Below are 14610 nucleotides of genomic sequence, written 5' to 3' on the forward strand. Positions count from 1 at the left end.
CTGAAATTGTATAGGGCTGTAAATACATAGCTGGAGATCATGTAGCTGAAGTTTATATAGCTGGAATTCCAATACTCTTCTGCAACACACAGCTTTTGGGTCTGAGATTTGTTTATACTGTTCCTCATCTTTCCTGTTTGGGGAGGATAGTGACAACCTTTGCTCTGTTATTGCTCTGTTCTATTACACCGGTTTTAACAACATTATTCTGGTTTATGGCAGGATGTAATGTACCCTTAAGAAAATATGAAAACGGCTGTTGGTTTAATGATCAATTCTACATCCCCGATCTCACCTTAAAGCCATAGGAAATACCTAATTTACAGGTACAACTGAAAAAAAAAAAAAATGGGAGTTTTTGACTTACCGTAAAATCCGTTTCTCTGATGTTCAATAATGGACATAGCTCCTGATACTCTTAATTATTAGGTTATACTGCCCCCTACAAGAGTAGGACACTAGGCAGAAAAAGTCTGGCTACGGGCAGTCCCAAGAGATATACTCCTTCTGTCTGCTATAGGTACTCAGTTTTGTTACAAGCAGTGTCAGAAGAATACAACTCCACAGAGGGGCGGATGCTGTGTTAGTCAATGAACAGCAGAGAAATTGATTTTACGAACACAGCACCTGATATTGTGAACCATTGGGACGTCCCAAAGCAGTGTTAAACATGAGGGGTGGGAACAGCAAAATAATTCCCAAGGCTAAAACAGTAGCCAACAGGAGCTCAACCAAAACAACTGGAGCAAACCTGAAAAAAAAAAAAAAAATACATCTTTAAAGAGGATCAGGTCCTCTCAACAGCAGCCTGCAAAACCCAGCAGCCAAAAGAAGCATCTGCAGATGCCAACACATCCACTTTATAAAACTTTGTGAAAGTGTCCGCCGATGACCAGGTGGCCGCCTTGCAAATCTGCGTCACTGACGCCTGACAGAAGGCCCAGGAGACACTAAGCGCCCTAGTAGAGTGCGCCTTAACAGGGAAAGGAGGAACCTGACCCTTGATGGAATAGGCCTGAATCACTGGGCCTTATCCATCTGGAAATGGTCGCAAAAGAAAGTGAACAACCCTTTACGAGGCCCATCCGCAAGCACAAATAGGGAGTCTGACTTCCTGAAGGACTCTGTAGCCACCAGGTACACCCTAATTGCCCGGACCACATCCAAGGCATGCAAGGCAATTTCCTTCGGATGTTTAGGCCTGAGACACAGGGAAGGCAACACAATGTTGTGTGTCACTCAAATGAAAAACACAGACAACCTTTGGAATGAACGACGGACAGGGGCGAAAAACCACCTTCCCTCTGTGAATCACCAGGTAAGGCGGATGACAGGATAAACGCCACCAGTTTCAACACCCTGTGCGCAGAGGTGATAGCCACCTTACGGGACAGTGTAAGCAGGGGAATCTCCTAAAGATTCCCAAAGGGAGGCTTCTGGAGGGCCGAAAGCACCAAATTGAGATCCCTAGGCGGCAACAGAGACCGCACTGGGAGGAACCAAATGTCGAAAATCTTGAAGAAAGGTACACACCAGGAAGTGTGTGGCCAAAAGGTCGTTGGAAGAAGAGTGCCAAAGCCGACACCTGGCCCTTGATGGTCCCCAAGACCAATTTCTGTTCAACCTCCCCTACCGTTGAAGGAAGGTCAAGATCCAAGCCACCGAGAAGGAGCGCGTATGAATCCCAAGAGACTCTCACCAGATCTTCCTAGAGGTAGGTTTCCTAGCTTTTAACAGTGTAGGAATCGCCAAATCAGATAAACCTCAATCCTTCAGCAACTAGCATTCAACAGCCAAGCCATCAAAGCAAGTGACTGTAAAGCAGGATGGCCCCTGAGACAGCAGATCCTCGCTGAGAGGAAGCTTCCAAAGGAACGTCGGCGACCAGCCACACCAGATCGGCTAATCAAGCCCGGTGAGGCCAGTCCGGAGCCACTAGATGGACCGGAATCCCTTCTGCCTCGATCATGCGTAGAAGCCTTTGCAGAAGCATGGGGCCACCAGCCCATCTGTGGCATCCGATCCCGTGACTGAGGCCACAAACCTCTGCACCTTTCTGTTGAGCTGAGATGCCAACAGACCCACCTGATGAAACACCTCCGGGTGAAGGGACCACTCCCCTTGGTCCAATGCCTGCCGACTGAGGTAATCTGCCTGCCAGTTTTCCACCCCAAGAATGTGTATAGCAGAGAGGGCTGGAACAAACTGTTCTGCCCACTTTAGAATGCCAGCTACCTCCAGAGCCACCAAGACACTTTTTGCATCCGTAGTCTGGACTCTTCCAATGTTCGGATGCCCTGAGCAAAATGCTTGCCGAGGACGCCTCCCCAGGCGGACAGGCTGGAATCCGTGATGACCACCTGTCCAATACAAAAAAAAAAGGACAATGTTTTTAATCCCTCCCAGACAGACATGAAGAGAGCAACAGAAAGCAGAGAGACTACCCATTCAGCTGCATAACAGACCTAGATTAAAATCAGCACAGGGAAAATTGAAGATGGTTTAAAAAAAAAAAAAAAAAAGATACAATCTTTATTGGACTTAAAGATGTTCATACCAAAGAAATTAGTATATTTTCTACTAATATTGCTGACCAACCATAGCAGGAAACTAAGTACCATAGGAAAGCCAGCAATAACTGATGAGGGCAAGGAGGAGCCAACAACTGCCCAAATTTACCTCTGGTGATAACTAGATAAATGCACTGGGCTATGTTCCATAGCAGCCTTTTTCAACCAGAGGATGGATCAAGCCTGTCTTTTTCTACACAAAGGCGAACATTTTTTGTGCAGCATTAAAAACCTTGGGCACTGGGTGGGCCAGCTAACCACTGATGACATCATAAAGTAGGTGGCTAAGGAGGACAAGACGCCCAAAGATGTCCTTGTTTTCCCCTCCACTCAGCACTGGGGTCATGTTAGCTGATGAAGAAAAACTGAGGGAGAAGAGAAATGCTGAAATACCAGTCAGTACCGGTATGCAAAGGTGTATTTGCTTTGGAGGAATAAATAATCTCTAATGTTGGCTATCCAATGAGTGTAGATGCTACTGGGTTATGAAAAAATTATTGGTTTCGTTTTTCTACATTCTAGAATGTAAAAAATGAGGGGGGTGCCTCGAGGTTGTGCAGAATTTCAAAAGGGTGCCTTGACTGAAAAAAAGTTTGAGAAACACTATTCTAAAGTACACACAGTGGCCTTTCCTAGCCATTTAAAAAGTGGTAGCAAAGGTGTTTTTTGTATTTATACCTACAGGTAAGCCTATAATAAGGCTTACCTGTAGGTATAGTAAAACACCTTCTAAATGTGTACAGTTTAGGAGAGATTCGCCTAAGAAACGCCAGCCATGTCATTGGCACATGTGCACTGCGCTCTCAATGACGGTGATGTTTGACCTCCATTGACAGAGCCGTACCGCGGCTGTGACATCATGGCTCAGCCAATCAGATAGCCGCAGCTCGGGAACCGGGAAGGAAGACCAGGTGAAGATGAAAGCGCCTTCTACGGTGACAGTGTGCTACTGGAAGGGCTTAGTTTACAGGTAAGTCTGTCATAATGTGCCAGTATATAATGCATACTAGAACATTATGCCTTTACCTTGCAGTTTCTTTTGCAGTTTACTACCGCTTTTTAAATATAGTCTACATCCATGTTTATTTGTAGCGTTTACATATGATATATAAGAAAATATCTACGCTCTTACTTGTTAATTTTTTTTTTTTTAGTAGTAATACAGGCAAAATAATGCAGTACCAGACTAGCCAAACACATGTGAACTGCATTTACCAACTGCCCCCATGCATGTTAAAGCTAGAGGGTTGGGTTCTACAAGAGGTAATAAAGCTTCATCTGACATTTTAAATGGGTAAATACTTGTGTCTAGCAAAGCAGAAACATTGTACAATACCTAAAGAGTACATATGTACAATACCTAAAGAGTATGTCCAGGCAATACCCATAACCTCCCTCTTGCTCTCTTAATCGCTTACCACCCGCCCACTGTACTTAAACGGCTGGGTGGGAGCTTCATTGTTCTGAGTCGACGTACATTAACTGGTACATTGCTCAGAATGGGGCCTGAGCGAGGCCGCGCAATCCTGTGACCTTCAGATACAGCCCATCACATCAGGATATGGCCGCTGTGATTGGCCCTCCCTAACACGTGACCTGTGTCCAATCACAGCCCTCACAGTGTAAACAGAGGCGCATGTCCCCAAGTCAGTTCTCTCTTCCCCCCCGCCGCTGAGATCAGTGCAGGGAGGGGGTTAGTGGGGGATGCTGCTGACAGCTCTCTGTGTAAGTGATTTTACACAGAGAGATTTTACGGTAAGTTAAAAATCCGCTTTTCTCTATCGTTCATTGAGGGACGCAGTCTCTGATCCATATCAGTAGGGACGCCCCAAAGCAGTGCCATAAAATGAGGGGTGGGAACAGCAGAAAAAAATAAGTCCCTAAGGCTAAACATAGCCAACCAGGCAACATAGGACTCATCAGAACATCAAGAGGAGGCCCACCTGAAAACAAATAGTAAACACCCTCAAGGAAGACCAAGAAGCCCCCTCAACAGCAGCCTGCAAAACTGCAGCCAAAAGAGGCATCTGCAGATGCTAGCACATCCACCTTATAAAATTTGGTAAAGGTGTGAACAGATGACCAGGTAACCGCCTTGCAAACCTGAAGCACAGATGCCTGATGGTGAAAAGCCAAGGAAGCGCTAAGCGCCCGAGTAGAATGCACCTTAATAGGGAAAGGAGGAACCTGACACTTAATTTAATAAGCCTGCACCACTCTGTCAGCCATCTGGAAATAGTTGCAGCAGATGCAGGCAGACCTTTCTTTTGGACCGAGTACAAAGAGCGAATCAGACTTCCGAAAAGACTCGGTAGTCTCCAAGTACACCCCCATTGCCCGAACCACATCCAGAGTATGCAGTGCAAATTCCTTAGGATGTTTTTGCTTAGGACACAAAGAGGGTAACACGATGTCCTCATTTAAGTGGAAACTGGAAACCAGCTTCGGAAAGAAGGATGGATCTAGACGAAGTATCCCCAAGTAAGAGCCAGGGGGAGCCCCGAGAGACTCACACCACGCAATGAAAAACTTTGATAGATCTTTCTAGAAGTCGCCTCCTCACTCTAAGAAAGGGAATCACTGAAGTAGACAATCCCCCTGTCCTTCAGCAACTGACTTTCAAGTTTGGCCCCTGAGACAGCAAATCCTTTCTGAGAGGAAGTCTCCAAGGAGCGTCTGCGACCAGCCTGACCAGGTTGGCCTACCAAGCTCAGCGAGGCCAGTCCGAAGCCACAAGAATGACTGGAATTCCTTCCGCATTGATCCTGCAAAGAAGTCTTGGCAGCAACTTGAGAAGAGGAAAGACATACATCAGCTGATACTGACCCCCACGGGGCCACCCATGCGTCTGCCAGAGGGTCCCCGGAGCTGGCCACAAACCTCTGCACTTCTCTGTTGATCCGAGACGCCAACAGATCTACACCTGGAGTGGCACAACTGCTAGAACACCTCTGGATGGAGGGACCATTCCGCTGCATCCAAGGCCTGTGGACTGAGGTAATCCACCTGCCAATTTTCCCCTCCTGGACAGTGGAGAGAGCTGGAACAAACCGTTCCGCCCATCGAAGGATACCTGTCACTTCCAAGGCCGCAAGGACACTTTTGGTGCCCCCTTGGTGATTGACATAAGCCACGGCCGCGGCATTGTCCGATTGAATGTGCACTGGCAAAGCTGGATTGATCTCAGCTCCAGAACATTGATCGGTAACCTGGATTCCTCCAGGGACCAGACGCCTTGAGCAGACAACCTGCCAAGAACTCCTCCCCACCCAGACAGACTTGCATCCGTGGTGACAATTGTCCAATATATAGGGAGGAAGGATTTTCCTTGCTTGAGCATCGGGGACAGAAGCCACCAGATCAGGGACTCCCTGGTCACCTGGCTCTGATTGTCCAGGGAATTTGGATTTTTGTTCCATTTGAGAAGGATTTCCTTCTAGAGGATCCTCGTGTGGAATTGAGTGAAGGGGACCGCCTCGAAGGACGACACTACCAGTCCCAGGACTCTCATACAGGTCCGAAGTGACGACCATTTGCTGGACAGCAACAGCTGAACCGCATGCAGTCTGGAGTTTTTCGGGAGGAAGAAACACTCTGGCTGAGGACGAGTCCAAAGTCAGGCCCAGGTAGTCCAGTCTCATGGAATGGACCAGGGATGACTTCTGAAGGTTCAGAATCCACCCGAACTCCTCCAGAGTGCTCATGGGGATTTACAGATATGTCACTAACACCTTGGGAGACTCTTGGGAGGTAACCCAGGACCGATATCCCCCGCTGCCGTAACAGCGAAAGGACCGGAGCCAACGTCTTTGTGAATACCCCAGGAGCAGAGGCGAGACCAAAGGGCAATGCCACAATCTGATAGTGATCCTCTCCCACTGCAAAAATGGAGAAAACCGTTGGTGACCTGCACAGATTGGGATGTGAAGGTAGGCATCTGATGTCTATGGAGGCCAGGAAATCCCCCTGATGTAGGGAAGCCACCACCGTGCGAACTGATTCCATCAGCATGTTGTCAAAATATGCGGGAAAGGGAAAAACCTTTGCCGCTCTTGATGGCTTTTAAGTGCCAAACTTAACCTGCGCCTCAGTCGCAGCTGCGTCCTCCATTTTTAGGGTTTCACGCAGATACATCCAGTGCGTCCACCAGTACCTTATCTTGCGCGGCAGTGGGGGTAGAAACGTCATCCTCACTGTCAGAGGAGACAGGGTGCAAGGTAGCAGGCCCGGCAGGGAGACCCCGTCTGTGGTGGCTGAGTCAGACCCCAAACCTGAGATATCAGATGAGGCAGGGGTAGGCGGAGGGCTTTTTTTTTTTTTTTTAACCACTTAAGCCCCGGAAGATTTTACCCCCATTCCGACCAGGGCCTTTTTAGCGATTCGGCACTGCGTGACTTCAATGGACAATTGCGCGGTCGTGCGACGCTGTTCCTAAACAAATTTGATGTCCTTTTTTTTCCCACAAACAGAGCTTTCTTTTGGTGGTATTTGATCACCTGTGCGATTTTTACTTTTTGCGCTATAAACAAAAAAAAGAGCGTCAATTTTGCAAAAACAACAATATTTTTCACATTTTTTTATATGAAATTCCCCAAAAAAAAAAAAAAATGTAAAAATCAAAAATGTTTTACATTTTTTAGCCAATTTGTTTTCTGCTACATAGGTTTGGTAAAAAAAATAAAAAAATAAACGCAAAAAGCGTATTTTGATTGGTTTGCGCAAAAGTTATTGCGTTTACTAACGAAGGGAAAGATTTCTGTCATTTTTGGTGTTTTTTTTTTTTTTTTTTTTTAAGCGTAATGGCGGCGATCTGCCTTTTTTTTGCGGTACTGCGACATTGCGGCGGACAGATCGGACCCTTGACTGACATTTTTGACACTTCTTTGGTTACCAGTGACATTACTGCAGTAAATCAGTGCTATACATATGCACTGTTACTGCAAAATGACACTGGCAGGGAAGGGGTTAACTTTATTGGGGAAGGAGGGGTTAAGTGTGTCCCTAGGGGCGTGCTTCTTATTGTGATTGGACATGGCTATTGGTGTAGGAACAGTGATCAACGGTCCTACATAGTAGAACCGTATGATCACCATTCCTACACAGGGGAGAATGACAGGCGGCTTGTTTACATCAGCCGCCTGCCTTTCTCCCTTCACGGCGGGCGATCGCGAGTGACTGGCAGACATCGGGTCCGCCGGTCACACGCACGGACTTCCCAGGGAACGAGCCGGGGCGGGCGCGCGCTCGCCCGTTATTGGCTCACAAGTGACAGGCTAGTGACGTACCGGTACGTCACTTATACTGCCGCGGTCAGCCCCGGCCAGGCAATGTACTTGCGGCGGTCGGCAACCGGTTAAAGTCCAACCGCGCTACAGCGCCCCCCAGAGGTCAGGCAAAGCGCACTGGAGACCCCCCAACAGAGAGAAAGACCCCCAGACTCACCACCCTGTACCAAATATGCACCAGGAGGCCCAGAACATCTGCACAGCACGTGTCAGCAGCAATCTCGATCCAAAAGGGGAGGATATGAGAAGACCAGAGCAGAGAAGAACAGATGAAGATTTTTAATAAACTTTCCAAAACGTCTCCTGTCGTTATTTACATACACTGCCTTTTACGGGGTGAATGGGTAGGGGTACAGTGTACCCCATACCCCTTCACATAGGGAGGGGGTCCGGGATCTGGGGGGCCCCCTTGTTAAAGGGGGCTTCCAGATTCCGATGAGCCCCCTGCCCACAGGCCCCCACAACCACCGGCCAGGGTTGTGGGGATGAGGCCCTTGTCCTCATCAACATGGGGGCAAGGTGCTTTGGGGTGGGGGGTGCAGAGCTCCCCCTGCCCCAAAGCACCAACACCCCCCATGTTGAGGGCATGTGGCCTGTTATGGTCCAGAGGGGGGGTGGGGCCGCTCGCTCGTCCCCTCCCCCTTCCTGCCCTAACGGGCTGCATGCTCGGATAAGGGTCTGGTATGGATTTTGGGGGGGTACCCCACGCCGTTTTTTAGGCGTGGGGCTACCCTCAAATTCCATACCAGACCCGAAGGGCCTGGTTTGGAACCTGGGGGGGACCCCCACGCAGTTTTTTTCCCCATTTTTGGCGTGGAGTTCCCCCTCAAGATTCTCACAGCGCAAGTCGCGCCGCAAGTCGGATCATCCTGACCCGACTTGCGGTGCGACTTCCATTCAAATGAATAGGCTCCCATAGGGAACCATTGATTTTGAATGGAAGAAAAAAAAAAAAAAACTTATAAAAACGTGGCTGAACGTAGGTTCATCACGTTCGGTCACGTTTCTGCGTTTGAAACGCCGGGAAACACACATTCGAACACAAATAATTGCGTTCCAAAAAACGTCCCTGAACTCAACTGCCTGCAAATGACTGTAAACGACTCTGTGTATATGGACAGATAAGATAAAATGTAGATGGGTTCAGGGGCTTCTGAAAAAAACGCCCAACTGCTCCTAAACGGCCATTTACAACGTCCCGTGTACATGGAGCCTTAGAATGAATAAATGAATAATGCCTGCAGGTGCTCTTTGGATGCTGCGCCTCTCTATGTGGCCAGGCTGTGAAAAAGTCTCACATGTGGTATCGCCATACTCAGGACGAGAAGCAGAATGCATTTTGGAATGCGCCTATGTCGTGTGTGAGAAATAACTTTAATTTCTTAATTTTCCAAAGGGCCCTTTCAAACAGGCTTTCCGATCAGGTCCGCCTGCCAGTTTTTCAGGTGGACCTGATCAGACCCTCCTTTTCACCCCTATGGAGCGGCGGATTTCAGCAGGGACATGTCCGCTGACACCCGCAGCTATCAGATCCTGTCCGCAAATCCAGACGGCTGGGGACCCTATTTTCCATCCGTATGGAAATCTAATCAATGAAAACAGATAGGCGGTCCATTTTCATCCCATCTCCTCAGAGGAGAGCAGGATTCTGACAGGTCTGTCTCAGCATAGTGAACAGAGACAAACCCGTCATCCTCAGCGGGGATCAGCAGATCCATCCCCTGCTAAGCAAAGTGGAGTCCGCTGAGCAGACTGCTCCTGTGAAAGGACCCAAAGAATTGTGGAAAAAAATTACAACTTCAAAAAACTCACCATGCCTCTTATAAATACCTTGGACTGTTTACTTTCCAAAAAGGGATCATTTGGAGGATATTTGTACTGTCTTCGCACGCAAGGGTCCTTTCACGTGGGCTTTCCGCCCGGCGGACTCCGTTTTGCTCAGCGAGGATCGATCTACCGATCCCCGCTGAGCAGGCGGATGACAGGTCCATCTACACTTACTTTGCCTGTCCGTTTACATCCGATCCTCCAGATGTATGGATAGCAGCGGATCGGATGGGATAGCCTGTCACAGCTGACATCCGCTGCTCCATAGGGGTGCATGGAGCGTCCGACCAGGTCCGCCTGAAAGAAACTGACAGGCGGACATGATCGGAAAGCCTGTGTGAAAGTACCCTTAGAGCCTCAAGAAATCAGGATGCCAGTACATCAGGTGTGATCAATTTTCAATGACTGGCACCATAGCTTGTAGACTAACTTTCACACAGACCAAATAATACACTGATTTGGGTTATTTTTTACCAAAAAAATGTAGCAGTATAAATTTTGGCCAAATTAAATTCAGTCTTTTAATTTGTAGCGCAAACAAAAACAAAACCCAGTGGAGATTAAGGCCCCTAAAGGCCCGTACACACGTACCGATCGTCGGCATACAAACGTCGGTGGACGAAGGATCTGCCGATTGTACGCGTGTTAGTATGGTGCCTCCGACAGATGTCTGCGCACAATCCGCGGACAAAAGTCTTTCTTGCAAACATGAAAATATTTGTATGCCGACACCAGAACGGACGATTGTTCGCCTGTCAGTACACAATTCGGCCGACAGACCGCAGATTTGCAAGACTGGGCATGCTCAGAAAATAGAAAACACAGGGAAAGTTAACCATTACATGACATCACTTCTGCAGTCGGTGGACAAAATTCTTGTGCTGTCCTTGTGCTGTCTTTGCACTTTTCAGCAGACACCGACATCCCGGGGAGAAAAGAGGAACATTTGTAAGCCGACCATCGGTACGTGTGTACGGGGCTTTAATCGCCACAAATTTGTCATGCAATTTTGGACATCAGAGTTGCACGACGAGGCATTCCCCATGTTTTCTAATGATAACCATTCATAGATGCACAATTTTAAGTTGTTCATGCGCTACTTTGGTCCAACTTTCATGCAACTTGAGGGCCATACACTTCGATGTTAACCCTCATAAGTTGCATGAAAGCCATACAACACAACTTGTGTGCAACAGTTGTCTATTAAAACTGGTCAAAGCCAAAGTCATATACAAGTTGCACCCATCCAAAGTTGCATCTAAGTTACACTCCAAAGTCGGCGCAACTCTGGAGTCGTACAAGTGTGAAAGGGGCCAAAATACCACTAAAAGCTCTATTTGTGTGAAAAAAAAAAAAAAAAAAAAAAAAAAAAAAAAAAAAAAAACTTACCGTTAGTGTACTGGCCTTTCTCTTAATCCTTCCAGGACGGCCTACATATGAGAGATTGTGGCTCCGCCTCACAGGAAACAACTAATTTGCAGCTGTTAAAAAGGTCCCACCCATCCTTGAGCTTCAGTAATAGAAAAGTACCTTTCCAACCGAACTTTCAAGGGATACAGTTATTCAATAACATACAGCTACACATATATACATATATATACATTTTCATCTCACCACCATCTTGGGCGGGAAGTAGGCCGGCCGTCCTGGAAGGATTAAGAGAAAGGCCGTTACCTGTACACTAACGGTAAGTTTTCTCCTTTCATCCTTCCAGGACGGCCTACATATGAGAGGATAATAAAGGAATCCATACTGGCCTACCTTAGGGCGGGACCACTGCCTGTAAAACCTTTCTGCCAAAGGCAAGGTCTTGTTGTGACAGTAATTCCACACGATAGTGCTTTAGGAAGGTATCTTGGCTGGACCAGGTGGCTGCATGGCGGATCTGCTCCCAGGATGCTCCGGCTTTTTCGGCCCAGGAAGTTGCCATGCCCCTTGTGGAATGTGCCTTTAGATTTGTTGGTGTGGGGGTACCTGACACCTTATATGACATACTAATTGCTTGTTTAATCCACCTAGAGATCGAGGGTTTTGATGCTTGTAATCCCCTCCTTGGTCCAGAATGTAGAACCAATAGGTGGCTAGATCTCCTAAAGCCCTTGGTTCTTTCTAAATATGCTAGAAGGCACCTTCTTACATCTAAGCAATGGAATTTTCGTTCTTTTGCACACTTAGGTTTTTCACAGAAAGATGGGAGAACCATCTCTTGATTCCTGTGAAAGGAAGACACTACCTTAGGTAGGTACAGTGGGTCTGGTTTAAGAATCACCCTGTCTTGGAGAATTCGCATAAAGGGTTCCTTTTAGGGATGCACCGAAATTTCGGCCACCGAAATTATCGACCGAAAATGAGCCTCTCTCATTTCGGCCGATAATGGGTTAACATTGCCGAAAATAAATATGGCCGCCGTGGGGGAAGGAGGAGGGCGCAGCGCAGCGCAGGGCAGGTTTTAAAAGTCCCGCCTCTGGCCGGCCGTCCGCCTCTTAATGACGTCCCTACTACGATCTGTGCATTATGAATGGACATACCAGGTGGGGGGGCGGAGCGAGCGGCCGCTATAGATCTATGTGAATTATCCCTGTCAGCTCAGCACGACTATGTGTGAATGAAAACAGAACTGACCTGACACCGGGCGGGGGGGCCGCCATTAGCTGTAACTATGTGAGCGCTTCACTTCCATGACAAGCATGTATCTCCGCTGACAGTGAAGTGAAGCTCTCACATAGTTACAGCTAATAGCGGCCGCTCCGCCCGCCCCCCCGCCCGGTGTCAGGTCAGTTCTGTTCTCATTCACACATAGTCGCGCTGAGCTGACAGGGAAGGATCACATTAGTTCTATCTATAGCGGCCACTCGTCCTGCCCCCCCGCCTGGTATGTCCATTCATAATGCACAGATCGTAGTAGGGACGTCATTGAGAGGCGGTGCCGCCGGCCAGAGGCGGGACTTTTGAATGAAGGACACCTGAGGAGGGGGACGCTGAGGCAGTGGGGGTGGGGGGGGAGGGGAGCTGAGTCAGCTTACCAATGGTATTTGTATTATGAAGCATGAGGGGTTAATGTATTGTCACTGCTGGTCACTCATCTATTAGTGATCGACCAGTGGCAGGTAATTAACCCCTTTGTGCTGCATTAGTGCAAACAGTATCAGTGTTCATTAACACTGGTTGCACTGATACTGGTTGCACTAATGCAGCACAAAGGGGTTAATTACCTGCCACTGGTCGATCACTAATAGACGAGTGACCAGCAGTGACAATACATTAACCCCTCATGCTTCATAATACAAATACCATTGGTAATTAAATTAACCTCTTGCCAACCCATCACAGTACATATACTGTGACAGGGTGGCAGCGACAGGTGTACGTCACTACCTGTTTTTGGCGTATGCCCCTGTTCTATCAATTTTAATTTTTTTGGGGGGAAAAGGTAATTTTCGGTTTCAGTTTCGGTTTTCGGCCAAGGGCATCCTGCATTTTCGGTTTCGGTTTTCGGCCCAAAATTTTCATTTCGGTGCATCCCTAGTTCCTTTATGGATAAACTTTGTAAATCTCCCAATCTCCTGGCTGTGGTGATTGCTAACAGAAAGGTTAACTTGATTGACAAAATGTTTAAACTAATTTTGTTCAAAGGTTCAAATGCTTCACTAGATAATGTCTCTAGTACTAGCGTTAGGTTCCAAACTGGAACATTAGTTCTGTTAATTGGAGATACTCTTCCCCGAGCTAACAGAAACCTTTTAATTAAAGGCTCTTTGGCCAGACTTTTGTCTAAAAAAAACAGAAAGTGCTGCTACCTGTACTTTAAGGGTGTTCACTGCCACCCCCTTATCTACCCCATCCTGTAAAACATCCAGGATCATCGGGATTGAGGGAGAGGAATCTTTCTTCTGACTCTGCCAAGTACAGAATGTTTTCCAGATTTTGGAATAAAATTTTCCTAGTTACTGGCTTTCTACTTGAAAGGAGGGTCTCAATGACTCTGCCTGAGCATCCTTTTTCTTTTAAGATTTGGCGTTCACTACCCAGGCTGTTAACTGAAAGAACTGCGGTCTGGAGTGAATCAGAGGTCCTTGTAGTAACAGGTCTGGAACTTCTGGTAGTTTCCATGGTGTTGTCACTGATAGGGATACCAAGGTTGCAAACCACGTCCTCTTTGGCCACCCAGGTGTGACCAGGATGAGGCGTAGTTGCGGCCATCCGCTGAGTTTCTGCAGAACTCTCGCAATTAGATTCTGTGGGGGAAAGGCATAGGCTAGCCTGAAGGGCCAAGGTTGTGCTAGAGCATCCAGGCCCAGCATACCCCTCTGCTTTGTCAGAGAAAAGAACTGTCCTACTTTTCGGTTCTGCCAAGTGGCAAACATGTCCACTTCTGGCTGACCACATTTTTGGACTAGGCGTTGAAAAATTATGGGGTTCAGTTCCCATTCTGCCTGTTTGATGTGATGACGACTGAGGAAGTCCGCTTCCCAGTTGTCCTTCCCTTTTATGTACATGGCTGAAAGGGAAATTACTCTTTTCTGCCCAGCTCAGTGTCTCCTGTGCTAAACTTAGCAGAGAGACTTTGATCTGGTCCCCCCCTGATGATTCAGGTAAGCTACTGCTGTAGCATTGTCTGAATGGACCTGGACTTCTTTCCCTAGAATGTCCTTCTCGAAGGCTTTTAAGGCCTTTTCCACAGCCTTCAGTTCCCTGTAATTGGAGGAGGCTTGACTCAGCTTCGTATCCCAGGTACCCTGGGTCCGTGCTTCTTTTAGGTGAGCTCCCCACCCCTCGGAACTTGCGTCCGTGGTAATCCTTACGGGCAGCTCTTGACCCCATAGTCGCCCCTCCTCTAGGTTTTGGGGGACTGTCCACCATTTCAGTGACAAAATTACTTGCGGGGACAGTAATTTTCTCGTCTATGGAGTCCTGTCTCTTGTTCCAAG

The 14610-nt window shown here is 47.7% G+C and overlaps 1 protein-coding gene across 1 annotated transcript in view; it reads right to left on the reverse strand.

Moving 5' to 3' along the window:
- Positions 1-14610, reverse strand: part of RRAGC (Ras related GTP binding C) — a 69801-nt gene that overhangs the window by 31429 nt on the left and 23762 nt on the right. The gene's annotated exons all lie outside the window — the stretch shown is intronic.

The sequence above is a fragment of the Pelophylax lessonae genome (genome assembly GCF_965119305.1).
Source record: "Pelophylax lessonae genome assembly, chromosome: 2".
NCBI classification, from domain to species: domain Eukaryota; kingdom Metazoa; phylum Chordata; class Amphibia; order Anura; family Ranidae; genus Pelophylax; species Pelophylax lessonae.